The sequence below is a fragment of the Hemicordylus capensis genome, chromosome 3 (genome assembly GCF_027244095.1).
Source record: "Hemicordylus capensis ecotype Gifberg chromosome 3, rHemCap1.1.pri, whole genome shotgun sequence".
In the NCBI taxonomy this organism is placed as follows: Eukaryota; Metazoa; Chordata; class Lepidosauria; order Squamata; family Cordylidae; genus Hemicordylus; species Hemicordylus capensis.
Genome location: NC_069659.1, coordinates 265366731 through 265371394, shown reverse-complemented (window position 1 = coordinate 265371394; position 4664 = coordinate 265366731). Strand labels below are relative to the sequence as shown.

Here is a 4664-nt window from a genome sequence, read left to right as displayed (position 1 = left end):
GTTGTTGTTATTATTATTATTATTAATTCGATTTCTATACCGCCCTTCCAAAAATGGCTCAGGGCAGTTTACAAAGAGAAATAACAAACAATAAGATGGCTCCCTGTCCCCAAAGGGCTCACATTCTAAAAAGAACATAAGACACACACCAGCAACAGTCACTAGAAGTACTGTGCTAGGGGTGGACAGGGCCAGTTACTCTCCCCCTGCTAAATAAAGAGAATCACCATGGTAAAAGGTGCTTCTTTGCCCACTTAGCAGGGGTTGTTTCATGTAGATGTTAAACAAAGTCACATTATGTTGTTTAACATCTACTTGAAACCACTGGGAAAGATCATCAGGAGATTTGGTGCAGGGTGCTATCAGTATGCTGATGACACCCAAATCTATTTCTCCATGTCAGTATCATCGAGAGAGGGCATAACCTCCACAAATGCCTGCCTGGAGTTGGTGATGTTCCCCAAACAAACAACAGAAAAAATATATAAGGGGAGAGTGGTGCTACTCAAAATACAAAGAAAAAAGTACCACCCAATACAAGAAATATACAAATGAATGAAACTTCTTAAATCACTTCATTAATATAAGTCACTTATTATACATGAATCACTAAAGTCACATTATAGTAAAACACTGAATATACATGAATCACTTGACAAGGTTTTGCGATAAGTCCTTGTTTCCTAACGAGCTTCCTCAGAAGTGAAATTGTTATGTCCCAAACGTGATAAACTTTACATCTTCCCTGGTGTGTGGAGTTCTTCAAAGTATCCTTCAAAAATGTTTCTTCAACTCCTCCAAGGGGAGTGTAGGTTGTATCAACATTCATAGATTTCTCCAAGGGAGTTAGACAGAGTCCTTCTAAATATAAAACACAAACCATACATAAAAGAAAACATTTGCAAAACATGAGAGAAAACATATACAACGTACTGAAATTCATATGTTAACATCAAAGATAATTACCCAAAAGGTGCAACGGTTCACAAACTGCAGCCCAAGCTGACACCCAGTCTTATCAAGCCTGCTCGGATGAACTGACCAAGCTATCTTACTACAGCTTTATAACACTCTCAATCATTCTCAGCTGCTGAAACTCATAATCAGCCACTATCTGGCACGCTTAATTAGGGCACCACAATTACAAAAAACAAGATAAGTCTAAATTCGTGTTTAAACCATAAGGTGACAGGGAATTTAATCTGTGTATATAAAACGATTCTTGTCTGTTTAACCATCTTACTGCATCAACGTCACAGTATCTAAATTTTTCTTTTCTAAAGGTGGAAATCACCACAAATTTAAGGTCATCAGGCTGATGACCAGCTAGCAAAAAATGTTCTGTGAGTGGTGCCTCTTCTAATACTTCATTTTTAATTCTGTAGTAATGTTCTAAAATACGTTTTTTAACTGGACGTATGGTGCAGCCAACATATAACTTTAAACATGAGCACATAATAACATATATGCCATAAGCAGAATTACAATTGCAGAATTCTTCCAAAGGCTTAACATAATTGCCAGTAGGAAGTTGAAAGACTTTAGTGGGCAATGAAAACTTGCACGCAGCACACGTCCCACATTTGAAATGGCCCTTAACCCTTGACATAACTAACCTCTCCTGTGGCATATCAGAGTGTATCAAATAGTTAAACAAACTTTTATTTTTCCTGAAGCCAATCAGCAGGTTGTGAGGAACCACCGCTGATTGGCTTCAGAAAAACTCCCTTGGAGAAATCTATGAATGTTGATACAACCTACACTCCCTTTGGAGGAGTTGAAGAAACATTTTTGAAGGATACTTTGAAGAACTTCATACACCAGGGAGGATGTAAAGTTTATCACGTTTGGGACATAACAATTTCACTTCTGAGGAAGCTCGTTAGGAAACAAGGATTTATCGCAAAACCTTGTCAAGTGATTCATGTATATTCAGTGTTTTACTATAATGTGACTTTAGTGATTCATGTATAATAAGTGACTTATATTAATGAAGTGATTTAAGAAGTTTCATTCATTTGTATATTTCTTGTATTGGGTGGTACTTTTTTCTTTGTATTTGGAGTTGGTGATGGGCTGGATGAGGGATAACAAACTGAGACTGAATCCAGATAAGATGGAGGTACTCATTGTGTGGGGTAAGAGCTGAAGAGACGATTTTGATCTGCCTGTTCTGAATGGGGTCATACTTCCCCAGAAGGAACAGGTATGCAGTCTAGGGGTGCTTCTGGATCCAAGCCTCTCCCTGGTCTCCCAGGTTGAGGCAGTGGCCAGAAGTGCCTTCTATCAGCTTTGGCTGATATGCCAGCTGTGTCCGTTTCTTGAGGTGAATGACCTCAAAATAGTGGTACATCTGCTGGTAACCTCCAGACTGGATTACTGCAATGAGCTCTATGTGGGGCTGCCCTTGTATGTAGTCCAGAAACTACAGTTGGTCCAGAATGCAGCAGCCAGATTGGTCTCTGGGTCATCTTGGAGAGACCATATAACTCCTGTACTGAAGGAGCTACTTTGGCTGCCGATATGTTTCAGGGCAAAATACAAGGTGCTGGTTATAACCTATAAAGCCCAAAACAACTTGGGCCCTGGGTATTTAAGAGAACGCCTTTTTCATCATGAACCCCACCACCCACTAAGATCCACTGGAGAGGTCCGTCTGCAGTTGCCACCAGCTCGTCTGGTGGCCACTCAGGAACGGGCCTTCTCTGCTGCTGCCCGAGACTTTGGAATGCGCTCCCTAGTGAAATAAGAGCCTCCCCATCTCTGACAGCTTTTAAAAAGTCTTTAAAGACACATCTGTTCACTCAGGCTTTTAATTAATATTGTTTTAATGGTTTTATTGCTGTTTTAAAATATTATTTTAAAAAATTTAAATTGTTGTAATGTTTTAAACTTTTCCTTTTTTGTTTTAACAAATGTTTTACTTTGTTTTTATTTTGTTGTAAACCGCCCAGAGACGTAAGTTTTGGGTGGTATAAAAATATGTTAATAAATAAATTAAATAAATACATTTATACTTCACACTCGAGTACTGCATGGGAAAAGTGGAAATGAATCCAGAGATATGCTTCAGCTAGTGAAAGAGTGAAAAGCATAAGCCAGAGGCAAATAGGGCATCAGTGATCTGGCATTTGCTATAAGAGTCACACTGTCTTTGGACTGACATTTGCAGCACTGGCAGATAAAAGAGACCACTCTCTGGAAGACCCAGAAGCAGGTGATGAACCACAGTGGAGAGGCTCAGGCTGCAAGCAGCCAAGATCCTACATGTAACCAACCCTAGTGCACCAATCCAAAGCTTCTCTACTAGTGATTCCTCAGGCTAAAGCGGGGGAAAGAGTTCTACCCTATCATAAGTTTCAACAGATGATGCACTCCAAGGGTGTGTGTGTGTGAGAGAGAGAGAGACTGCATACATATGACTTGACTACTCTGAAGCTGTTGTGCAAGCAAAAGCATGAGAATACTGTAAGCCTATCTGCTGTAATGATACACTACTTCTTGCAAAAGCATTTGAAGAACAGTACTAGTAGTAGTGGTGTGCATGAACCAGAACTCATGGTTCGGTTTGAATTCAAATTGAAATCAAACCAAACCACAAGGCCAGTCCGATCCATTTGACCAAATTGGTTTGGCGGTTTGGCTACACTTGTAAAGTGTACTTCAACCCCATAAAGGGGTTGCGGGAACATACAAAGGGGTGGTTGGGGTGGTGGCAAGAAAAGTAATGTAAACTCCTTAATAGCTGGCGTGGCTGCGGGCCCGACCACTCACCCTCCCTGCCACTGCCAGGGTGACCCATATTTACTTTTTCTGCTATCCCCCCCCACTCCCATCTCCCTTCATTGTCAAACTGGTCTGCTCAAACCGGGCTTGGTTTGGTTCAGTCAAGGACCAAACTGGCCCCAGTTCGGTCCACAATCAAGCCACTGAACTGGCTCGGTTTGATGTGAACCGGTTTGACATTGAGAGGTTCAAGCACACCTTGAACACCCCGAATAGCTGTTTTCCTTCTGCCACTGTTCTTTGGATCTAAATCTAAGTGTCCCCATGTGGAACACATACATTGTACTTCATCCCATCAGCTTTATCATCCTGGGTATCCAAATTAAATGTCTGAACTCTTTTAGTTGAAATTTAAATAATATTATTGATTGATTGATTGATTGATTGATTTGATTTGATTTGATTTTTATACCGCCCTTCCAAAATGGCTCAGGGCGGTTTTCATTGAATATGAAAATTCAATTCAAGGCGCTTGACCTATGATGGAAATTTCTCTCACATAAGTAACTACTTGAATTTGCAATCATCAAGTAACAAACAATGACGTGGGAAATCACCCTGGAGGACACAGGTTCAGCATTATGAAAAAAGAAGAAATGATTCACATCACCACTTTTTCTTTGGTTTGGATTTACATTTTGGCTGTGTTGAAGTCTTCATGTGCTGGTTCTACATTGGACTCATTTTGTGGATGGATATGTTACTGCAGATTTCAGTGCAGAGGATGATGGTATATCTAATTATAAACTATGTTCATGGCGGTCCCTTCACATGATCTCACAGCCAAAATGTAATCCAAGCACTCTCCTCAAAACCCAAGTAGCAGAGTGTAGTGGTTAGAGTGTTGGACTTGGACCAGGTAGACCCAAGTTCAAATC

At 40.4% G+C, this 4664-nt stretch overlaps 1 long non-coding RNA gene across 1 annotated transcript; it reads right to left on the bottom strand.

The window, feature by feature from the left end:
• Positions 1-546: 546 nt before the first annotated feature.
• Positions 547-1027, bottom strand: LOC128350031 (uncharacterized). The gene is made up of 2 exons (XR_008319129.1): positions 967-1027; positions 547-861 (listed from the first exon to the last, which is right to left on the bottom strand). It is a non-coding gene; the product is annotated as an uncharacterized LOC128350031 (long non-coding RNA).
• Positions 1028-4664: the final 3637 nt, after the last annotated feature.